General features: G+C 37.9%; 2 long non-coding RNA genes across 3 annotated transcripts; both read right to left on the reverse strand.

The window, feature by feature from the left end:
* Positions 1-16,744: 16,744 nt before the first annotated feature.
* LOC131547163 (uncharacterized) lies at positions 16,745-19,736 on the reverse strand. Its single transcript, XR_009272863.1, has 5 exons — positions 19,644-19,736; positions 18,981-19,045; positions 17,991-18,150; positions 17,179-17,302; positions 16,745-17,060 (listed from the first exon to the last, which is right to left on the reverse strand). It is a non-coding gene; the product is annotated as an uncharacterized LOC131547163 (long non-coding RNA).
* Positions 19,737-23,175: 3,439 nt separating this feature from the next.
* LOC131549691 (uncharacterized) lies at positions 23,176-24,244 on the reverse strand. 2 transcript variants are annotated; one of them, XR_009273467.1, is made up of 5 exons: positions 24,036-24,244; positions 23,855-23,917; positions 23,613-23,687; positions 23,348-23,483; positions 23,176-23,226 (listed from the first exon to the last, which is right to left on the reverse strand). It is a non-coding gene; the product is annotated as an uncharacterized LOC131549691 (long non-coding RNA). The 2 variants fall into 2 exon arrangements; XR_009273464.1 differs by having other exon boundaries at positions 23,207-23,483.
* Positions 24,245-24,488: the final 244 nt, after the last annotated feature.

Raw genomic sequence — 24,488 nt, forward strand, 5'->3', positions numbered from 1 at the left:
GATTTGAATTGAGACAGATTTAGGTAAGACAACGACAGACTTTTCATTTCTAGGTTGCCTGTGGTGCATGTCAACTGCATGCGGTGCAAATTATCAATTCTAAGTGATGATTATTGTCCAACAGCCCGAGCTGCTTCAAAGTTGCCACTGAGTTCCACGGACTAAATGACTCAGTTAGAAAATTCAAAATTAATATTTTTCCTCAAGCGCAACTGTAGTTTCTGCCTTGTTTTCAGAGTTTGTCTTTTGAAATACCTGATTGTTGCTTCTGCAAACTCTGACCAGAAAGGCAACGTAGAGTTGTCTACAAAACAGACCAACGTGTAACGTGACACAATTTAAATGAGTTACTATACACTACCATTCAAAATCTGGGATAATTATGATTCTCGATTGCATAAAATCAGCATATTAGAATGATTTCTGAAGGATCATGTGACACTGGAGTAATGATGCTGAAAATTCATTATTGCATCAGGAATAAATTACATTTTAAAATATATTCACATTGAAAAACTATTACTTTAAATTGCCATGTGTAACAAACAAAGACGGAAACCACAGGTGAGTGAGTGACAGTGAAGTTTATTGAATGGTTAGACATTTACATTTACATTTACATTTATGCATTTAGCAGACGCTTTTATCCAAAGCGACTTACAGTGCATTCAGGCTATACATTTTTTTGTATCAGTATGTGTGTTCCCTGGGAATTGAACCCACGACCTTTTGCGCTGCTAACGCAATGCTCTACCACTGAGCCACAGAAACACTGTGGACGACTGGAGTGTGCAGAGAATGACGTGGGTGAGTATCTTGATGTGAGATAATGTCCAAAGGCCTTGACTGGGAGAACAGCGTACTCTGTATACAGGATCGTCAGAGATCTGGAACCAGGATACTTGGAAGTTCATCTTGGAGAGAAGTCGATGGAACTGGGGAGAAACTCAGCAAATCAACAGGTAAGTAGATACAGGTAGATAAATATAGAGTCCAGTTACTATTCAGCATGTGAACCATAGACTAGACAATGAATGTCAGAGAGAGTGGGTATTTATGGAAGTGCTGATGAAGGTTGACAGGTGCGGGTGATTAGAACTCAGGTGACTGTGATCTGGTGATTGCTGTGGGCGGCGGTGACTGTGACTCTCTGACACAATGATACATATTTCCAAATGTTTTATGTATTTTTAATTAAATAAATGTAGTCAAAAATGTGCAGATTTTATTAGTGACAACAAAGACATGTCAGACATGAACACTAGATATGAAAGGCGATATGATTAAAAAATAAAATAAAATTACAAAAAAATGGATGGATGAAAGTGACTATTTGAAACCTCATTATGCAGATGTTATATATATATATATATATATATATATATAAGCCAGTCATTCATTATTCCCTATTCCCTTCTTCCTGAAGTGTCCTTATCATGTTTGTCCCAAACATGGCTTTGTTTTTGGTGATTCAAATGCCATAGGGATACATTGCAGTTCAACCCCGGGCATTTAGTAATGCTCTTACATCGTCCTCAAACAGAACCGATAACTCTCTCTCTCTCTCTATATATATATATATATATATATATATATATATATATATATATATATATATGTTTGTTTTTGGATTTAATTATTAAATTTTACATTTCATTTGCAAGTGCAGCTTAAGCTGGAAGAAAACCAAAATCTAATTCCTAAAATGTCTTTGTACACTTAGCATATTACATAATTGCTAACCACATGTACATCCATCAGTACCAGCGGTTTGTTTCTCACCTCAATCATCTTAACAACTAACATTTATTGTATGTTTTGGCTGTTCTGCGCCACTATGCTCTGACGTCTGATAGCACAAATGAATGAATATTCATTACGGTTAGCTATTAATCACAACAACGATCTGTCCTTGAACGCCGCAGAGAGATGAGTTATCGGTTCTGTTTGAGGACGACGTAAGAGCATTACTAAATGCCCGGGGTTGAACTGCAATGTATCCCTATGGCATTTGAATCACCAAAAAAAAAACATGTTTGGGACATGATAAGGCCACTTCAGGAAGACGTGTAGTTTCTGAAGGGAATAATGAATGACTGGCTTAATGTGTTTTACTTAAGCAATTAAATGTTCAGAATCAGAGGCAGCTCATTCATAAAACATTTTTATTCAAGCCCTGTAAATACTGAAGGGTCAGAACTCTATTACCTGCGCTCCTTTGACAGGTAATTAATCCCATATGCTGTGGAAGTGTATATATATATATATATATATATATATATATATATATATATACTGAATTTTTCAATTAAAAAAATAAATAAATAAAAAGTCATTGAGAGGATTTTTTTAATCATCCTGAAATCAGAAATTATATTATATTATATTATATTACCTTTTTTTTTCTACTTGCTGTTTATTTTTATTTATTTTTACCAGTTTTCTGTTATTATTTATTTATTTATTTTTTTATTGTAATGGATACTTTTTTTTTTTTTTATTTACTTTCATTTATTGGTGCTGAATTCAATGTGTAGTATATTTCTATATCAATTACAGTTTTTATGCCCCATTAACTACTATATAAGTCATTTGTAGTTTGATTTCCTCATTGGCTTAGCCAGTGGAATGAGTTTGTCCTGGGATCTGTTTGTTGACCAGTGTTAATGTTTGGAAAATATGCTTGAAAAATATTGTTTTTGCAAATTATTTGGTGACGTTTGGTACTCTGACTTTGTAGTTTGTCAGCATAATTGTAAGCTTTTTAAAGTTGCTAAGCAACACAGCTCTGCCTTCAAACATGATTCATCAAATCAGAATCCGTAAGTATCTGTTTCATAAGTTGTATTTAGTTACAGTTTTGACTTGTAGTACCATTTTAAAACATAATTTAATTAAATTACAATAAACTGCACTTTTAAAACATATTTATTCCTTTATTATTCAATATCATCACAATTTTATTAGTACCACATAGTTTGGTCTTATTTTACAATTTGTACCAAAGCTGCCAGCTGGCAGTAACCCGCACAATAAATTATAAACACTTTCGTGTGAATCGTTTAAATAAAGCAAAGAGTCTGCCAACAGAATAAATGAACATGTAAATGCAAATGTAAAGCAATTTAAGCTACAGAATACTGAGCATACTTGCAATCCCTATAATGCTGACTTCAGGTCCTCCTGGGACGTACTTACAATGTGATGAAGTGATTTTGGATGGGGAAATAATGGACGCATTGGGTCATTTTGTATTTATTTCTCTCTATTTCACTTGCCAACAGAGACTGGGAGCTGTTTAGCAGTGAAAAAAAAAAAAACTGAATATAAAGAACATATACATTAGACAAACTGGTGTTTTGTGTGTGTGCTGGTAGAGAATGATGGAAAATGTAGTTTTGTCACACAAACCTGTTAGCTCTAAACTGGCAAAATAAGATTATTATTATTGTGTTTTTATTAAATAACATTAAAGATAATAATAATAAAAAATAAATAAAAATACATACTGAAACAAATGTAATGGTAATTGTTATCATATGTTAAGGCATAAACAAATGTTAACTTAATTAATTTATTTATTTCAACTAATTGCCAACATTTCCAATTTTCATTTGGTTTAATTTGAAGTACTAAAATAACTAAAACTAAAGAAACCAAAACCTAAAATTTAAAGCTATATAGACACACACACACACACACACACACAAAAAAAAAACTATTCAGAATTCCTAAAACATTAATGGCACTAAAATAGCCATCTTTTAGCATTCTGTTAGATTGGAACCCCGAGAACACTCAATTTGAAACCGGCCATCAAAAATAGACACAAAATTAATGCAAAATGAGCCAAAATTCACAATTATTTAAATTCCGACCCAGATCAGTTTGCTCCCGGCATTGTTTTTGATTTGACACGCCCCCAACTCAGAGGTCCCTCTGCTTATTCTGATACTGTGATGTTCACGTGTGCACATCACGTAATCACGCTTGTCCCGGCCTGACTTGGAGGCAGCATAAGACCAATGTTAATCACAGCTGCTTTCAATTAAGAGTACGGCTGAACTCAAGAGTCAGAATGAAACGATGTGCATGTCGTAACTAATTTGACTTTGTGAGTTCATCTGAGAAGATGCCTTCGCATCTTATGAGGCAAGGGTTATCAATGATGAGCTTTACTGCCGCTCTAGTTGAGGTTTATTAGAGATAATGGCAGTGCTGACGATGACTCAAGCTAGCTCAAGCTAATTATTGATACTCTAAAAGATGAAAAGTGACCACAAGGTCACTCTGGAACATTTCTGGAAAAATACCAAAGAACAGCTAGGGGGAATGTTTTGACACAGACCAAAGCGTTCGGATATCAGCTATTTAATATATGCACGAGCTGTCACAGCCTTGATTAGAGCTTTGCAACTTTCAGACTGACGTGAAGGAGCAGAAATTTTGGGGAAACTGTGTTTGACTTTGGTGAAAGCTCACTGAGCTCCAGCAGTAACGTCGGCTTATGATCAAGTTTGAATGAGAAAGCTCTCAGCAGATGAATGCATGATACATCTGCATCGGTTAGCTCTGGGCCCAATTAACCACTGCTGAGTCACCAGAAACTTTTTCTTTCCTTTCCTTTCCTTTCCTTTCCTTTCCTTTCCTTTTTGTAGGGCCTGAAACATTATTTTTAAATTATTTTTCAGCAAGTAATCTTTGAAAGGATTGGGGCCTTCACAAATTAATAATAATAATAATAATAATAACTATTATTATTATTATGACTGAGCCTGTTTTTTCTCCATTCTGTCACCGATGGAGTTTTGCTTCCTTGCCGCTGTCGCCTCTGGCTTGCTTTGTTGGGGACACTTCATTTCCAGCGATATCGTTCGACTTGATTGCACAGATACTATTTAAACTGAACTGAGCTGGACGATGACATCACTGAATTCAATAATGAAATGCCTTTAACTGAAAATTGAGTGTTTACTATTGTCCTTTTGCATTATTGACACACTATATTCCTATTTGAAACTGCAAAGCTGCTTTGACACAATATTGTTAAAAGCGCTATATAAATAAGGTGACTTGACTTGACTCAACAAAATCAACATTTATTGTGCAAAAATGATTTATATATATATATATATATATATATATATATATATGTATACACATATATACATACAGGTGCAATAAGAATGTTGTGGAAAAATTCATTTATTTCAGTAATTCAACTCAAATTGTGAAACTCGTGTATTAAATAAATTCAATGCACACAGACTGAAGTAGTTTAAGTCTTTGGTTCTTTTAATTGTGATGATTTTGGCTCACATTTAACAAAACCCACCAATTCACTATCTCAACAAATTAGAATACTTCATAAGACCAATAAAAAAACATTTTTAGTGAATTGTTGGCCTTCTGGAAAGTATGTTCATTTACTGTATATGTACTCAATACTTGGTAGGGGCTCCTTTTGCTTTAATTACTGCCTCAATTTGGCGTGGCATGGAGGTGATCAGTTTGTGGCACTGCTGAGGTGGTATGGAAGCCTAGGTTTCTTTGACAGTGACCTTCAGCTCATCTGCATTTGTTGGTCTCTTGTTTCTCATTTTCCTCTTGACAATACCCCATAGATTCTCTCTGGGGTTCAGGTCTGGTGAGTTTGCTGGCCAGTCAAGCACACCAACACCATGGTCATTTAACCAACTTTTGGTGCTTTTGGCAGTGTGGGCAGGTGCCAAATCCTGCTGGAAAATGAAATCAGCATCTTTAAAAAGCTGGTCAGCAGAAGGAAGCATGAAGTGCTCCAAAATTTCTTGGTAAACGGGTGCAGTGACTGGTTTTCAAAAAAACACAATGGACCAACACCAGCAGATTGCACCCCAAATCATCACAGACTGTGGAAACTTAACACTGGACTTCAAGCAACTTGGGCTATGAGCTTCTCCACCCTTCCTCCAGACTCTAGGACCTTGGTTTCCAAATGAAATACAAAACTTGCTCTCATCTGAAAAGAGGACTTTGGACCACTGGGCAACAGTCCAGTTCTTCTTCTCCTTAGCCCAGGTAAGACGCCTCTGACATTGACATTGACATATATATATATATATTATTTTTTCAATTATTCAATTGAATTATTTTCATGAATGAATGAATGAAGTCTAGGTAGGAGGTTTTTAAACAGGATATTAAATTAATATATGCAAAATTGGTCTTTCTAAATGTTGAGTCTGACATTGGTAGCGGTGTGTGATTGATAGATGTTTAGGTGTGATATAACTGTTGATGTCCTCGCTCTGTCCTCTGTGAATGAATCATGTCAGAATGCCCCTTTGTTTACTCACTCACTACAATGGCTCTCCTGGTTTGTACAGAACGAAATGACCTCAAAATAACACAGTTTCTCATTAGCAATGAACTGAATGTGGGTATTATGTTAGATGTTTTTTTTTTTTTTTTTTTTTTTCTAATTTACTGAAATGAAAAATATAATGGATATTTATCATAAAACTTGTAATGCTTCTGGAAATATGAAGTCTTGTTCTTGTTCTGCAGAACCTTTTGAACTCTGCATCTTAAATGAATATGCTTGATTTAATTAAGTATGAAATGGTAAAGAAAAATAGAGAAATATGCTCAGGTATTAAACTGTGAATAATAATAATAATAATGATTATTATTATTATTATTATTTAAATACAAAATGGCAGGAATTTTATCTATCTATCTATCTATGTATCTATCTATCTAGATCAGGGGTGGGGAACGTTGATCCTGGAGGGCCGGTGTCCCTGCAGAGTTTAGCTCCAACCCTATTCAAACACCCCTGAACCTGAATCAAGTTCTTCAGGATGCAGTTAGGAATTTTTTTCCCCAGGTTTTTTTCAGGGTTGGAGCTAAACTCTGCAGGAGAGTGGCCCTCCAGGATCAACGTTCCCCACCCCTGATTTAGATAGACTACAGTGGCTTCACAATTAATGACTGTGTATAATTTATTTTGTAAAAAAAGAAAAAGAAAAAAAAAAAAAAAAAAAACTCTCCAAGTAATATTAACCATTTTACTTCTAAATCCCAAAATGCTATTCTAAAAACTATGAAAATTACAAGGTGAACGCATGGTGAATTACGCCCGTTTCACACCGCAAGCGTGAGCTTCGCGGCAGCGTCACGTCAGCGTAACTACAGCGTCACTGCAGCTGCAGACTCGCCAGAGTATTCACACTGGAAGCGTTTGTTCAGCGTCACAGCAGCGGCACCAAAGCGACATATTTCTTTACAAAGACAACTATAAATTTGCTTTTAGAAGTTGGTCAGTTATAAACTTTTTTGTTTATGAAAGTTTTGAAGTCTTGGGGATTCGCTTGTAAATGGTAAACAACAAAAACAGCTCCTGTCATGATGTTTCAGTCATACTCAAATATAGAAAGTGCTGTTTATACTGTTTTTTATTTTTATTTATTTTTTAATATATACTTTTACCCATAATCTCCATTTCTTATAGAAGCTGTCAATAATGAATGAATAATGAATTTCTTATGCAGGCCTACTGTATATAGCCCACTCCATTGTAATTTGATCCTGAGCAAGATGAATTGTTGTGAGTTTGATAAAATTGTTTGTTATAATTTTCTTATGGTGATTAAAAATGAAAAACAAGTTAAAATGGGTAAATCTTCTATACATATTTTGATTGTTCATTTTCTTTCCTGACATACTCCAATTCGTCTTAAAACACACTAGACATGCTTATTCTGTGCATTTTTAGCACGTTTTGTGTGAAATATTTATTTTGTCCATCAAAAATGTGCTGTCACGCCGGTTTCACGCCGGTTTCACACCGCAAGCGTGAGCGGCGCGTGAGCAGTGCGTATTTTTTTCGGCGCCCATGTTAACAAATGAGTGCATTCACACCGGGAGCAGGAGCAGCGTGAGCAGCGCGTGAGCAGCGCTGCAGCGATGGTTTCGGCGCCGAGTCTATTTTTGCTGCGCCGCTCACGCTCAATTAAAGTGACAGCACACTTTTGATGGACAAAATAAATATTTTCACACAAAACGTGCACAAAACGTGCTAAAAATGCACAGAATAAGCATGTCTAGTGTGTTTTAAGACGAATTGGAGTATGTCAGGAAAGACAATGAACAATTAAAAATATGTGTAGAATATTTACCCATTTTAACTTGTTTTTCATTTTTAATTGCCATAAGCAAATTATAACTTAAAGCATTTTATCAAACTCACAACGAACAATTCATCTTGCTCAGGATCTTAAGTTACAATGGAGTATATACAGTAGGCTCATAATAAATTCATTATTCATTCATTATTGACAGCTTCTATAAGAAATGGAGATATGGGTAAAAGTATATATTATTAAAAAATAATAATAATAATAATAAAAACAGTATAAACAGCACTTTCTATATTTGAGTATGACTGAAACAACATGATAGGAGATGTTTTTGTTGTTGACCATTTACACGCTAATCCCCAAGACTTCAAAACTTTCAAATTTATAACTGACCAACTTCTAAAAACAAATTTATAGTTGTCTTTGTAAAGAAATATGTCGCTTTGGTGCCGCTGCTGTGACGCTGAACAAACGCTTCCAGTGTGAATACTCTGGCGAGTCTGACGCTGCAGTGACGCTGTAGTTACGCTGACGTGACGCTGCCGCGAAGCTCACGCTTGCGGTGTGAAACTGGCGTTAGTCTTCTGGGATGGCCTACAAATTGTCATCATGACTGAACAGCCTCATTATAATTATATAATTAAATGTTATGTTATATAAAGAATAGATTTGGAGCTGAAACATGTTTACGTGTCGTTCATGATGACAAACACAGTTGATTGACACATGCTGCAAATGTGCATTGACTCGTGATACTCCGGCTGCTCTTCTCAATGTTTTCATCAAACATAGCAGGAAGTTCTGGAATATTCACACCAGCGTCACTCACAACTGTCGAGATGCATTAGTTCCATTTCCTTCATTATGGATGTCAAAATGAGAGTTACTGTATTCCACTGCTTTAGCTGTACAGTTTACGAGCCTGACTTCATCCAATCTTCTCCCGTCAGTACTTTTTTTTTTTTTCTTTTTCCCTCCTCTCTAGCTAGACCTGGGTCACTGGCAATTTACCCAGCATTGTGGTCTCTCATAATGCTGTAGTTATTTGTGGAAGCCAAACAAAGCAATGCCCAATTATTTGGATTGACTGGAAGAGGCAGCTTCTTGGGATTCGACATGCTCTCACAAGGAAGCCTCGCATTTATCCTGCACCATCAAAATGTCAGACTCATTTTGAAGGATTCCTCTGGTTTTCCCCAAGGGTAAAATCTAGTGATAGTGATTTGTGTCATTTACAAAACATTCACACGGCATTTTATTTATTTTTTTAAGAAATCTCTTATATTATCGCCAAAACTTTTATATACTTTAATATACTTTAAAATGTAATTTATATTATATATTATTTTCAGCATTGCTACCCCAGTCTTGAGTGTCATACGATCCTTCAGAAATCATTCTAAAATGCTACATTTGCTCCTCAAGAAACATTTCTTATTATTATCAATGTTAAAGTGATGATCTGATTATCTGAATTTTTATTTTATTTTATTTAATTTAGTAGTAGTAGTATAATTAGTATTATGTAATATTCCGCATGTCTTTATTAACACGTTTGATCAATTTACTGCATTCTTGATGAATAAAAGTTTTGCCAAAAAATGATCTTCACATACTGTTGTTGAAGCCTCTCCTGTGTGTTTTGAGTCACATGTGATAACACAAAGCTATCATATTTGACTATACATAGCATGCAATTCATATGAATTACTTTTTATAGTGTTTTTTGGTGTGTTTGTTCCTAGAATTTGACATACCAGATACAATGTTGTTGTATGTAGCTGTGTTGAAGGTTGTTTCACCAAAAGATGTGAGTAAATAATCAAACAATTTTTATTTTGGTCAACTATGCCTTTTAAATATGAACTGGTGCAGTGCATTAAGTGTTTTGTAAAGTTGTAAATAACAAATATTTTATTTACAGGTTTGCACTGAAATACCATGACTGTTCAGTGAATTCATCCATCAGAGATGAAAATACCACAACATTGTAAACTACATTTGCTTTCAAACAAATCAATCCGCAGTCAGCCACTCATCTCTCTCTTAAATCTGGTGTTTATTATATGTTTTCCTTTTAATAACTTATTTTAGCGGACAAAAGGCAAAGAAACAGTTTAAATTCACTGGTCTCTGCCTGAGTTTCACTTTTAACTGGAGGTTTGCAGTATTTTCTGCTGAAAGACCCTTTTTCAAAGATAATTGAGTGGCCGGAGCCTCCCGCCGCGTGCTTCCAAATCTGTGATGTGTGTGTGTGTGTGTGTGTTTCCCCTGTCAGGGTGATTTCTCTGAGTTTTGATGGGGTCTGTGCTATTCTCTAGCATAGGCAGGGGAGCCAGGCCTTTTTTTTTTTTTTTTTCTTCAGAATTTGCTTCTCTTCACATCAATTCATTTCAGGGCCCTGGACGGCTGTCATATTGCAAACATATTCAGATTTCAATTCAGCCTTGGCAATTTTCCTCTTGGGAAAACATCAGAATTGAAATGGACATGTTTTTTTGTTTGTTTGTTTTTTTCCTCCAGAGCTATGCATTCTCATATAAGTGAAGGAGGATGTTTTGCACATCCAGGAGCCTTGAATGCAGAATTATATTGTAACATGTCCGCCACATGAATGTATATTGCACAGCAATGTATTATAAAGTGCTAACCGCTTTATCTTTTTTTCCGAATTGACAATATGTAAGTGCAGCGGGTTAGAATGAATGCTGCCTGTTTTCCGCTGGCAACAGTTAAAATAATTACAGCGTTTGTAGTGTTTGAAAAGGAACGAGTATGAAATCAACTCTCTCTAAAGCCAAGTACACTGTAAATCACTTCTCTTGCTCTTTCCCTCAAGCCTTGGCAAACAAAATAACATTTTATTCGTCCATCCATCAGCTGCTTCCTAAACTGAATTACTGAGGTAAAGCACAGACTGTTGAGAAGTCACTTTGGCTATTATGTTTTTGCATGACTGGACTTACATAGTGATGGCTCACTGTCTCAAAGCGACACCGTATGAGTCTGTTATAATGTTGTTTTATCTAAATTATACAAGCACTGTAAGACCTGAAACGTACTCTACGCAAGCACTCAAGCAGAAACACGAACACCTGACCGGTGTGTCAAAAGCACGCTCCTGTGGTGCTCCTGTTCTCTCGTTCCCTGAAGGAGGGAACAGAGACGTAACGTCAGTGTGACTGACTAAAGGGATCTCGCCCAAGAGCCCAATCACCTTCGAGTGTTAACAAAACAAGCCAATGACAGTTGCCTTGCGTGTTTCGCCACGCGCACCCCGCCCATAGTGCGGGTATAAAAGGAGAGTTTAGTTTTTCGCTGAGGAGTCGAGACTGTGTGTCCCAACCGTACAGCGGTGGTACAGCAACTGTGGTTACGGGACGTTACGTCTCCGTTCTCTCCTTCAGGGAACGAGGTTTACATACGTAACCGAGATGTTCCCTGTCAGTCAGTCACATTCAACGTAACGTCAGTGTGACTGACTAATGGGATCCCTTGGAAAACGCCACTATTGCTGACCCCTTCCAGTGCCCTGCGGAAGCCAGCAAGTCTCCCCACACCAGTTGGAACGGAAGATAGGACAGGGCTTAGGCAGATATGACAGCCTCTGCTGTTCCGTAAAGTGGATATGGATAACACTGGGAAAGCGTACTCCAAGTAGGGGAACGCTACGGAAGCCACATCCTGCGTAAAGGAGGTACCATGTGGAGATTACAAACATGGACTGGCCTAGGCAGTACTACATATAGAAGTCTCTGAGGTAGACTCAGCCAGCCTGGGGTGAGATCAATACACAGCAGAGACGGCAGAAGGTCTCTGCCAGGGAAAGACACGGGCTCACCTTGAGGGGAGCTATACAGTGGAAAATACACATGTGGGATCAGCCAAAGGGGAATCACTACACACAGGCACCTAGCCCAGCACAAGGGCTGACCTTGGGCAAACACACAAGCGCTGGACCTGGCGTCTGGCACTCCGCCACGCCTGACTGCCGAGGGTGCGGGAGGAACGTCAACAGGGTTCGCCAAGAGTTCGCCAATCTGGTCCGTAGAGGGAAATGGCGCAGCAAGCGTGATCAACACCGAGCGGGTCCGGTGTTACTGGCCACCTGAGGTGAGTACACGGGAGGACACGGGCTCTACACAGAGATTATAGAATCTCGCAAACGTGTTAGGTGTCGCAAGGCGCGGACGGGACAGAGCAGAGCAATGGCCGGGTCTGCCTCCTCCCGGGGCAGCGCTTGCAAGTTCACCACCTGATCCCTAAAGGACGTGGTGGGAACTTTGGGCACATATCCAGGCCGGGTCTCGGGACAACGTGAGAGTTACCCGGTCCGAATTCTAGGCACGGATCGTCGACCGAAAATGCCTGCAGGTCCCCTAATCTCTTGACTGAGGCCAATGCTGTGAGGAGCACTGTCTTCAACGACAGAATCTTAAAATCCAAAGGTGTCCAGACCCCCGCAGCTGTATGCCTGTTGCACATGGCACCCCAGCCCATGGCAGAGGCATCTGTTGATACAACAACATGCCTGGACACTTGCACTAGGGGCACTCCTGCCCGAAGAAACCCAAGGTCCGACCACGGGCTGAAGGTCTGACGGCAGGACGGGGTGACAGAGACCTAGTACGTGCCGCGTCGCCATGCCCATCTCGGGACGCTGAAGCGGTCTCATATGAAGCAACCCAAGCGGCGTAACAGCGGCTGCAGATGCCATATGCCCCAGGAGCCCCTGAAATTGTTTCAGTGGAAACGCCCTTTTGCGCTGGAAAGACTCCAGGCAATTCAGCATCGACTGAGCATGCTCTACTGAGAGACGTGCTGTGAGGTTGACCGAGTCTAACTCCATGCCGAGAAAAGAGATCCTCTGTACAGGGGAGAGTTTGCATTTTTCCCAGTTGACCTGAAGCCGGCTGAGGTGACTGAGCACTTTGTCCCTGTGTTCGCACAATAGCACTCGAGACTGGGCCAGTATGAGCCAGTCGTCGAGGTAGTTGAGAACGTGAATGCCTGCTTCCCTTAATGGAACAAGGGCTGCCTCCACGACCTTGGTAAAGACACGAGGCGACAGGGATAGCCCGAAGGGGAGGACCTTGTACTGATATGCTCGCCCTTCGAACGCAAAGCGGAGAAACGGTCTGTGTCAAGGGAGGATCGAGACATGAAAGTACGTGTCCTTCAGGTCGATCACTGTGAACCAATCGAGTGCACGGATGCATTGAAAAATGCGTTTCTGCGTCAACATCCTGAACGGGAGCTTGTGAAGGGCCCGGTTCAGAACACTCAGGTCCAAGATTGGTTGTAACCCACCGCCTTTCTTGGGTACGATGTAGTAGGGGCTGTAGAACCCAGGGGAGGTCGCAGCGCGACCGCAGAATGAAGAGCTGCATCACGCCGTCAGAAGCAGCAGCACTGGACAGCAATCTCCGCTGACGCGCCGTAACACCAACTGCTTTGTTTGCTGTCTTGCAGACACTCTTGGAGATTTGCGCTGAAAGGCTCGGCTCCAAAGCGAAAAGCTAATGTGCGTTTGCACTCCTTTTATACCCGCACTGCCGGGCGGGGTGCGCGTGGCGAAACATGCACGGCAACTGTCATTGGCTTGTTTTGTTAACACTCAAAGGTGATTGGGCTCTCGGACGAGATCCCATTAGTCAGTCACACTGACGTTACGTCGAAGGTGACTTACTGATAGGGAAAGTGTGTTCTTATGTTACAAAAAAATAATAATAATAAAAATGCACACAACTGCCACTGGTGCGGTACCCTTTCAAAAGGTGCTAATTACTTTTAATGTGAAGTGGCCAAGTATGGTGTCCCAGATGAATCGCATTCGATTATGAACGCGATATTGCCTAGTTTGTCAGTGAAATATGGCTCTGTGTAGTAAATGCCACGCCATTTGGAAGCAAGTGATGGCGACCGAAAAATGTCTTCGGTCAAAAATGACAGACCATAGGAAATGAATGGGAAACGTGAAAAAATGTAAAAATACAGAAAATGTTTGTGTGTACAATCTACAAATCCCCAACAATGCAGAAAAATATTGCACAGCAATGAAGGGGTGAAAGTCTAAAACATCTAGAGTGCAAAATCAACACATCCACTCATACACATGCGCACACACACACACTTGTACACACACACACCCCAATGAACTGGTGTGCCTGTAACACAGCAACTATGTAAAATAAAATCAATAATTCAACTACAATGCAGTTAAAAAGTGGACAACAAGGAATGGGTTATACTCTAAAACATCAAGAGTGTAAAACAGATACATCTACTCACACACACTCACAGACACACATACATACATAATTATACACACTCGAATGAATTGGTATGGCTATAACCATATAGCCAAAATGAGTTAGAAGAGTGAAATAAGAGGTTGAAATCAGATAAGACCCTGAAGGATTAGGCTCTGATAAAGCATTCCTCTTCATTTTTGTTACATTTTTATAGTTTTTAATGGTTTGTGTAACAAAATGCTTTCTGTGTTCAGGGTTGATTGTAGTAATAATAATGTAAAAACCTATATAATAACCTATATAATAATAATAATGCAAAAAAATATATATAAACCTTGACAAAAAGTAGTCTTTGAGAATGCCTAAATATACATTTATATCCACAACCTAATAAAAGTAAACAATTATGTCTAAAAACAACTAGGGAATTCACAAGACTCTCTATAGAGTCCTATATAGGCAACTAGTGGTTACACCATGAAATTACATGTTTTTTCTTTGCTCACACCAGGAGGTGCTAATCTGCATTCCAAAATTGGATTTTAAAGGCCTAGTGTCTATTTTCATCTGAAATACTGAATAAATTGAAAAATAATTTAAAAAAATTTGAAAAAAAAAAATTTTGTACTATTTTCAATGGGAAAAATGTATCATAATTATTGCATAAATATTAATTAGTACCATAAAATTCTCTCAAAATACAAAATAAAAAAATAGTATTGAACAAAAATATATTAGATTGATTTTACTGAAGAAAAAAAAAAAATGTAAGGTGTCCAGTCACTTTTGACCGTGAAGACCATGAGTGTGACGCCCAAATAAGGAGCGCACAAAGGTTAACTAATGTTAACTAATAAAGCCCTAATGTAAAGTGTGACCAAACAATAACGAATCAAAACACTTTCAAACAATAGGCGTGATTTTAAAACATAAGACAGTACCCAGATTTGAAGACTTCAATAAGATTTCACTTCTACTGATAATAAAATTTTGGTAGGCTACTATGTGATGGATAGCCTAAATGTTATATAATTCAGATGGGCTACCTGTTATTTCAATGGTGTATCAAAAAGTGTATTTTTCAGTGTCATTGTTGGTACATTTTACCAGTATTTACCATACTTTCAAAACAAAAATTAAAATAGGGAAAATATGCAATATGAAAATAATTTAAGAAAAAATTTGTGTTTTAAAGAGAGAGAGAGAGAAAAAAAAAAAAACAAGATTTGGTTTTCAAAAAGCCTTTTTCCAAAAGGTACATCTGGAAAAAGGGGGGTCGTCTTATAATCAGGGTCATCTTATATTCGGGTCAATACGGTAATTAAGGTCGTCAGGATCGCTTGGAAATTAAAGGCAGGTGTGTTTGATTAGAGTTGTAGCTGAACTTTTCAGGACAGTCAATCGCCCCCTAGTATAGTCCCGCCCCCTCACAATGATTGACAGCTTTCCTTGTAGACATCGGAAATTGAAATGCAAAAGGAATAGCGATTTCATTTGAGTTTTGGCAGGTTACATGCGCGACACAAAGAAAGTGAAAAACCAAATGTGGTAATTAATATGGCTATTTAAATATGACAGGCTGGTAACTCCTAAGACTGGGGAAATACAATTGCAAATGGACTTTGCCTTTTCATTTGAAATGTGGCAGTCACTGTCCGTTCGCGAAAGCAAAAATGCAAATGGTAATGCACGACTTGCAATTGCATTTGGATTATGTCCCAATTTATGCGCCCACATGTGGAAAACGCAATTGAAAATACAATTTCCAATTGCTTTTGAAAATAGTCTGGAAAATCATTCCATACAAAAACGCATGTGTAAAGTTGTGGGAGTTTGGGCGGGACTTTGATTTCGCAGCTCCACCTCAGGATCACTACTGTGCAGACTCTGGCTCCAACCCAGCCAACACATCCATGTGGGGCCCATAGGGGTTGCAACTGGGCTGATATCTGGGGCCCATCTGGGCTACCCAACTGGGACACAGCTAATTTTGTCCTCAGTTTCCATGGTGGCCCAACATGGGTTAGCCCAGATGGGCTGATGATGGGCTCCATATAGGGCCCATACGGGTTAACCAGGTAGCTCCCATTTGGTGCCTATATGAGTCTGCCTACATAAGTTAGTGATGGGACCCAGCTAGGTCTTATGTAGGTCTCTTATGGGCCACAACAAGTATACACATGGGCTAACATTTGTCTGTTTGGGTTACCTTATTTTACAGTACACCCCTAAATACAAACATTACATTAAATCCACTAAAATGCTAAAGGTATTCAGTAAACAGAAACCAGTAGTTCATGCTTTTAAGCAAAGTTTATTTGGAATAATTTAAACATTACTATTACAACTTGTACATTTACAACTTTATAAAACAAGTATAAAAAAAATTATTTTAAGCTCCTGAAAAACTTTATTACTTGTAAAAAAATAAATAAAAATCTTCATAACTTGTATTCTGCATGCTTTAAACAAGGTTTCGTTGGAATAACTTGAACATGACCATTATAACTTGTGTATTTACATCTTTATAAAACATAAGCATTTTAAAAAAAGTTAAAGTGAAGCTCCTGCCAAACATTATTTGGAATAACTTATATCGTTTGTATACACATATCTGAAAACTCTAAAATACATTTTCACAAACAAACCAACCGTGCAGCTCCTCACACCTCTGTCCTTGCTCTCCCTTGAAAAGACAACAATTAATCAACCACTGTGCCACTTTTTCACAGTTAAAACAGACGATTCTTGTCTTTTTAAAGATTGTATTTCCATTTAATAATCACGAATATCTTAAGACTTACCTATCTTGCTCTCTACTACGTGACTTCACAGAACGGTTTCCTCCTGTCACCGATGAGCCACTTTGACGCTGACTTTTCTGCCTCTTTTCTGGTAATTTGGTTAAGAGAATTTGTTTCAAGCTTCCTGTAAAGCACATCAAAAGCATTAAAGTTAGATTAAATTCCATATTTAAGTCCTTGCAATAAATAAGCAGTCATCTCCATTTTTTTTTTTTTTCAGGATGTACAATAATGGTATCTGATATAATATTCTATCATAAATGATTTCTGTGTAAACAAGGGCACAGGGCAACATTTAAAGGCATAGTTCACACAAACATTTTATTTGTCTCATTTAATCACAAATGTCAAAATATGTCCATCTGAAATTTTCTTTAAAAAAAATATAATTTTTTATCAGGCAAATATAGGTCATCATTCAATTCATTGCCATTACAGTGAAATAACTGAACATAAACATAAGAGCCTGAAAATTTCAGACGGTTTTTGCATCTGATGTCTTCATTTGTTCTTATTTTATTATCACTTCACTTGTATTAGTGTACTTGTCTTAAATAAAGTTTGAATGTTATTTATTATAAACTCTTTTTGTGATCACTTCACCACAAATTAACAGTTACTTATCACTAAAATAAGCAGTACACCTGGTTCATATTCTCATAATTTGGGGTATTGAGTGTCCAAATATGGACAATTATTTGCATTCAATCAAACTGATTTGATTCCACTGATTTATGAAGAACAAACTCAACTCTACCAAATAACCTCTGTTTGCACATGAACGTTAATAATCCAACAGCAAGTAAACATACCTTATACAACCTCAAGCAGTTTGAGCCCCCGAAACTCTCACTTTCCATGCCGGCCAACAAAATTGAACTCTCTTGATAAGGGGTGGTCCAAAAGGAAGGCCCTCATTCTTCTCGTGGCTTCATCCACAGTACTGCCTCCAATTTCTGCCACCACAGCAACCTAATGGAAAAGAAGATTATTATTATTGGGGAGACAACACAAAAAATTTACCCTGAATAATTGCAATTACATTTCCCCCCAGATCTACTGTGTGTATCAAGTCCATACAAGTCTATTACTCACAATTCCTATGGAACACTTCCATAATTCCTATGCAGTTACCTCTGTAACAGATGTTTCATACTTGTACTACAATTTAGGGCTGCACAATATTTTGCATGCGATAGTCATGCGCATCTCGTCAGTAAAGCCAGTTCCGTGATTAGCGCTAAATCTCCATCGCCTGTTTTCAAATGGAGCGGCATTTAATACACAGAGCCGTAGTTCACTGACAAACTACGCAATTCGTGCTCAGAATCGCAGATGAATCGCCTGCAATATTGAATGTGATATTGCGTAGCTTGCCAGTGAACTACGGCTCTGTGTATTAAATGCCACTCCATTTGAAAACAGGTGATGGAGATTTAGCACTAATAACGGAACCGGCTTTACTGACTAGATGTGCATGACAATCGCATGCAATATATCATGTAGCCCTACTACAAATGTGTTGCCTGTGCTACAAAAACATTCTCTATAACAAAACAGCTACAGTACTGTGAAAATGTGTTAGGCCACCATTACATTTGTTGTTTTGGAAATGGTATGATGATTATCTCAAGATTTTTTTATTAGAATACAAGAAAATACAGCTAATTTATAGGCAGTATTAAAAAAAAATGAAAGAAACAAAATGGTGGCCTAAGACTTCTGCACAGTACTGTAACTTAGGTGCAAAAAGGTTAACATTCAACCCTGTGAACCTGCTAAATGGTTATGTTAGAACATACCACTTGTTTCTGGAAGGTGGGGTCAGCCAATTTCTGCTCCACTGCATCAACCGTCCGATTACTTTCTGTAAGAAAAATGCTTATTACTTAAAAAAAAAAATTTAATTCTAATTTAGGCAAAAACATTTGTATAGTCATAACAATTTGTATGATTTGTAATAACACCCGAATGCAAACTGTTGCAGATTTATCTAAGGCAGAAACTCCTGTTTGCATGATAAATATTAAATATTGTTGTACTATTATTGTATTTTATGTATTGTTAAAAGTACAACAGCCTTGTGTACTGTTCAAATAGACATCTGTCCCGGGCTAACGTACCTTATTTAACGTTACACTAACGTTAGCTTCTCTTAGCTTCACATCATCGTCATAATCTTCCTGTATGGTGAGCACACAGCCCGTTGCCAAACTTTGCAGTTTGAGCTTTTTTTAGTGTTTTTTTTTTTTTAGTTTTAGAGGGCGTAGGGAACACCAATACAGCATTATCGTTTAACTTTAGACATTGGCGCCAGAAATAAAGAGGAAAAATATGGCGCGATCTGAGTATGATGTCTACATTCTAAAGTGACAAAAGCCAAACTATGTTTCGGTTAACATCATGGCTTGTAAACAATGTAATTACATGCTCTACATTTTCAGTTTTAAAATTGTAATTCTTACCTTGGATACACTGACGGCAAACGTCTTCTCTGGAAAATTACTGCAGAGCAGTAATAGCGTCGGCGCGATGCAGCTCGTGCTGCGTGGGGGATGGGAATTGCTGAATGAAATCTCGCGAGATTCACACTGCATGCAGATCGAGGCAGTAGTTTGATGTCGTGGGGAATGGGATCTCGATGGAACTTGGGAGATCTTAAGTTGTCAGCACAATTAAAGTGGCTGCATTTTTTTTTTTTTTTTTGGCTAAATGTCAGTGGAAAATTGGGTAAAATGAGTGTTGGAATCATAGACTGTAATAAAAATTTTAAAAAAGGAGGGCAATTTTTTTGATTTTGATTAAAGTAATCCAAGTGCCAAAACAACAACAAAAATAATTTTAAAGACACATATGTGCATATATATACACATGTAATCACCCCATGGGATTAATTATGTTTGCACTTGTATATTTGATAAAACAAATAGGGTCCCATGTGTAGCCCATTTTGAGCCCATGCACACATTTCCCATTAATTACCCAACTGGGAACCACATGGGGAGCCCACCTGGGTTCACCCAAGTGGGCCCCAGATAAGATGCCCACCTGTTCACCCATGTGGGTCCTAGCTGGGCCACCCAAGTGGGCCCCAGATAAGATGCCCATTTTGAGCCCATGCCCACTCTGTACCCCTGTAGCCCATGTGAAACCCATGTGGGCCCCACATTAACGTGTTTGCTGGGAAATGATGTAATTTCACAATATGATAGCGGCCATACTGAGAACATTTTGGTTTCACTTTTCTATAGTGGAAGGAAGTGGAGACGAATCGTCCATCTTTTTTATGTTTCAGAAAAAGAAAGTAGCGCAGCTGATTTGTTTACAGGGTTTCCAGGGAAACGGCTGCATTTCTGCTGTTCGGCGCCATCTGCTGACAGAGAGTGAATGCGCTCTTTCATCCAGAGCGTCTCTCACAGGTTCCGCCATGTGCTTCTCATCCGTGCTTGTTTACATCGGAGTGTGCGCACGTCTTTGACGCAGCATACAGCGGTTAAGTGCATTGTGACCAGTTGATGAGAATTTTCAAAATTCTGATTAATTTGAAATAAATAATTATTCTCTGTATTTTTAAGTGCCCACCATAACAATATTGTGCATATTCACGGCACATATCTAGTCGTCACATGTACAGCTTCATGAGTTTTCTGATTCAGTTGGTTTGCTCAGTAGCTTACGCGAATGAAGATCTCCGTTTGACTAAACAGCTCAAATTTGCATAAGTGAGTTAAAATAGCACGGCTGCATTGACAAATGTGTTTTTATATCACTTTTGCATTTGTTAAGACTATCGGGTAGGGGTGTAATTTACACAAACATGATGGTTCGGTACGTACTGCGGTTTTGACATCACGGTTTGGTATGATTTCGGTACAGCAGGGGGAAAAACTAAACCATTTATTTTTATTTTTATTATTATTATTATTATTATTTTTTTAACAATAGTTTACTGAACAAATTGCTCTTTCTTTAAATAAAATAAATTATAATGAAAATCTTCTTAGGGATAAAATAATCTACCTCAACTTCTGCTCTAAATTATAGGGAGCCCTTTTACATTACTATAAGGTTACAAACAACAATAGAGCCCAAACTTAAATTCAGTTAGACCTACTATTTATTTTTTATATAATAATCAGCACTTGTATGCAAACATGTAAATTGTTTTTAAATTAACGTCTAAATTATACATTTTCTATTTGTTGTTGAAATAAAAATAAATAAACAAAAATAAAACCATCTCGAGATTAAAGTCGTTAAATTTCAAGAAAAAAGTCAAGAAAAAATGTTGAGATTAAACTCATTAAATTTAGAGAATAAACTCATTAAATTTTGAGAAAAAGCTCGTTAAATTTAGAGAAAAAAAAGTCGAAATAAAATGTTGAGAATATAAATTACGAGAAAAAAAGACGTCAAATTGCGAGAAAAAAGTAGTTATATTTCGAGAAAAAATTCGAAAATAAACACACTCTTGTCATGTTCATTTCATCTCGTTGGATAAGCGTTACTCAGCGTCTGCAGTGGGGTGGATTGAAGAGTAGTGCACTGCGGAGTAGCGTATGATACGATCGACTGGGTTCGAGTCCGTCTTTTGCCAAACTCGCTTTTCTTCCTTCTCTCATCACATATCACGTCGGAAATCAATTGCTTAACCAGTGTTTTTTTTTTTTTTTAAATTTAACAAGCTTTTTCTCAAAATTTAATGAGTTTAATCTCAACATTTTATCTCTACTTTTTTCTTGAAATTTAACGACTTTAATCTCGAGATGTTTTATTTATTATTATTATTATTATTATTATTGCTTGACCCTAATCCTCTTCCGTACTATAGACACTGATGACTTGCCTGAGGTAAATGATATGCTGCTATACAGTACGTGACATTTTGTTTACCAGCTTTAATAACGTCTTTCCGCGGTTGAAACACTAATTGAGTGATTAAGTGAGGGGTGAGATGTTAATTCATGTTTATTTTGGGAAGGGATGATCACACTCACTCGCGCTCCATGCTGCTGTTAGAACTGAGGCGTTAGTATACGGTGATATGTCTCGCCACATCAAAGAGGACAAGCGTACAAATTTTGGGTACAAATACCTCAACCGTTACACCCCCCTACTATCAAGTAGGTTTGGGGTTGGTTTTGGTATAAGGGATATTTCCAACACAAAAGAGCGTTAACCTTTAGCAACACTCCCCGGCTATTTGAAAGAGCCACAATACATACCTCAATCAGCTTAATAAAAACGCCGCAATATGTGCCTGTACCAGTGTAATAAAAATGTTCCACGGTCACGTATTGAATAAGGGTGCTTTCACATCTGGCTCATTTAGTTCGGTTGAATCGCACTAGAGTTCGTTTTCCCTCTTGGTGCGGTTCGTTTGGGCAGGTGAGAATGCAGCGGGTGCGCACCAAAAGCGGACCAAACAAGTGTACCGAGACCCAGCTGAAGAGGTGGTCTCGGTCCGCTTCCAAACGAACTCTGGTACGGTTCGTTTAAGGTGTGAATATCCCAGCCAACATTTCCAAGTGGGCCCCATGTGGGTTTTTGATGGGCTGCCACTTGGGCCCCGCATGGGCAACCTAAATGGGACCCGTACAATTTTGTCCATCGGCTCCACTTGGGCCCTATGTGTGTTAGCCCATAGGGGCACATGATAGAACCCTTATGGGGCCCAAATGGGTGGCCACTCTGAACCCACAAATGACCCATATATGGGGATTTTGTGGGACCACAGTGGGTCGGAACTGGGCCCCATTTATATTTCTTTATTAATTCCTCTGGATAAAGTTAATGTGCTAATATGCAAAATCATATTTCAAACCACTCCAACTCTTAAGTTAATTGATTTTATGTGGTGCTCAATACATTTTAAATTACATGATAAAATATTTCAACTGTGAAGAAAATGACTTCAACTCAATCTCTAAATCACATTTTTTAATGGGTAAAACAAAATATTAAACAAAAATAGACAAAAACACTTGAATAGATCAGGATAAAATGATATTTTATTTTATGGGCTGTGCAGACTACTCAGCTTCATTCCTAAAAACAGTAAAGAAAAAAACAGAGAAAAGGCATTTATTTTAAAATATTACTAAACATTTACAAGAGCATTAAAGGGATAGTTCACTCAAAAATGAAAATTCTGTCATCATTTACTCACCCTCAAGTAGTTCCAAACCTGTATGAATTTCTTTTTTCTGCCCGAACACAAAGTAAGATATTTTGAAGAAAGTTTGTAACCAGGCTGTTTTGGGGTACCACTGACTTCCATAGTAGGGAAAAGTAGGTAGTATAACCTAAAAGTAAAACCACAGTTAACAACACATTGTGCCAGTGGAAAATAAATGTATTAAATATAAGAATAAAAGTTTGAAGAGTTAAAGTACTTAATTAGTAAGAGTATACAACAATCAGAGAACGCATACCATCTGAAAATGTTTAAAACGGTCTTCTTTATGGCCGCCTGTCTCCCGAGGGTCCCGGCTGCTCTGCCAGCGTCGCTGCGGGGGAGAAATGCTGCTTAGCACGGCTTAACTGAGAAATGAGCACCCGATGTCCTGATCCGATGTTCTTACAGACATTTATTAACTCAAACGTATTTATAAATTGCAAATAGCATTGGTATAAGACAGATGATGCGACTGCAAGTGTTTTAAAGTTCACCTACCTCCTATTTAAAGTATTCGTACAGCTTTCGTCTTCACGAGTCTCCCGCCAGTCTGCTCGCGCGCTGCGAGAGGAAAATACTAGTTAGCACCGCTTTGCTAGGAAAGTGAACAAGTTACATTAAAATAATACATACAAGACAATGAAGAAAAGTGTATACATGCATTTTAACGTATACCTACCCATTTAACACACTCTTAGGACTTTCGCCTTCACGATGAGTCTCCCCGGCGGGCCGTCAGGCGCGTTGCGTTGAAAAAATATCCAATTAAAGGGTAGATAAAAGCAGCAGTAACTCGGCTAATATAAAATTAAACATAAATCTTACTTTGATAGATTAGGCCTAGAGTTTATCCATTATGACACGCAGGTGCCTGTGTTTAAGTGGTGAGTGGCAAACCGTTTTTTTGTTTTTTTGAAATGAGAAGGGGCGGGAAGACACGCACGCCAATCTTTGCCTGACGCAATGACTGCATAACACAAGTGCTTTTAGATTATAAGGAAAAAAACTTGAGTAGGCCTACTTTTTTGGAAATGCTTATAAATAAATAAAATGAAATTATTCCTAAAGTAAATGGTCTTGGATTGTTGTAGCCTATATACAGTACATTATGATATAATCCTTTAAAAATACA

The sequence above is a fragment of the Onychostoma macrolepis genome, chromosome 01 (genome assembly GCF_012432095.1).
Source record: "Onychostoma macrolepis isolate SWU-2019 chromosome 01, ASM1243209v1, whole genome shotgun sequence".
Classification (NCBI taxonomy): domain Eukaryota; kingdom Metazoa; phylum Chordata; class Actinopteri; order Cypriniformes; family Cyprinidae; genus Onychostoma; species Onychostoma macrolepis.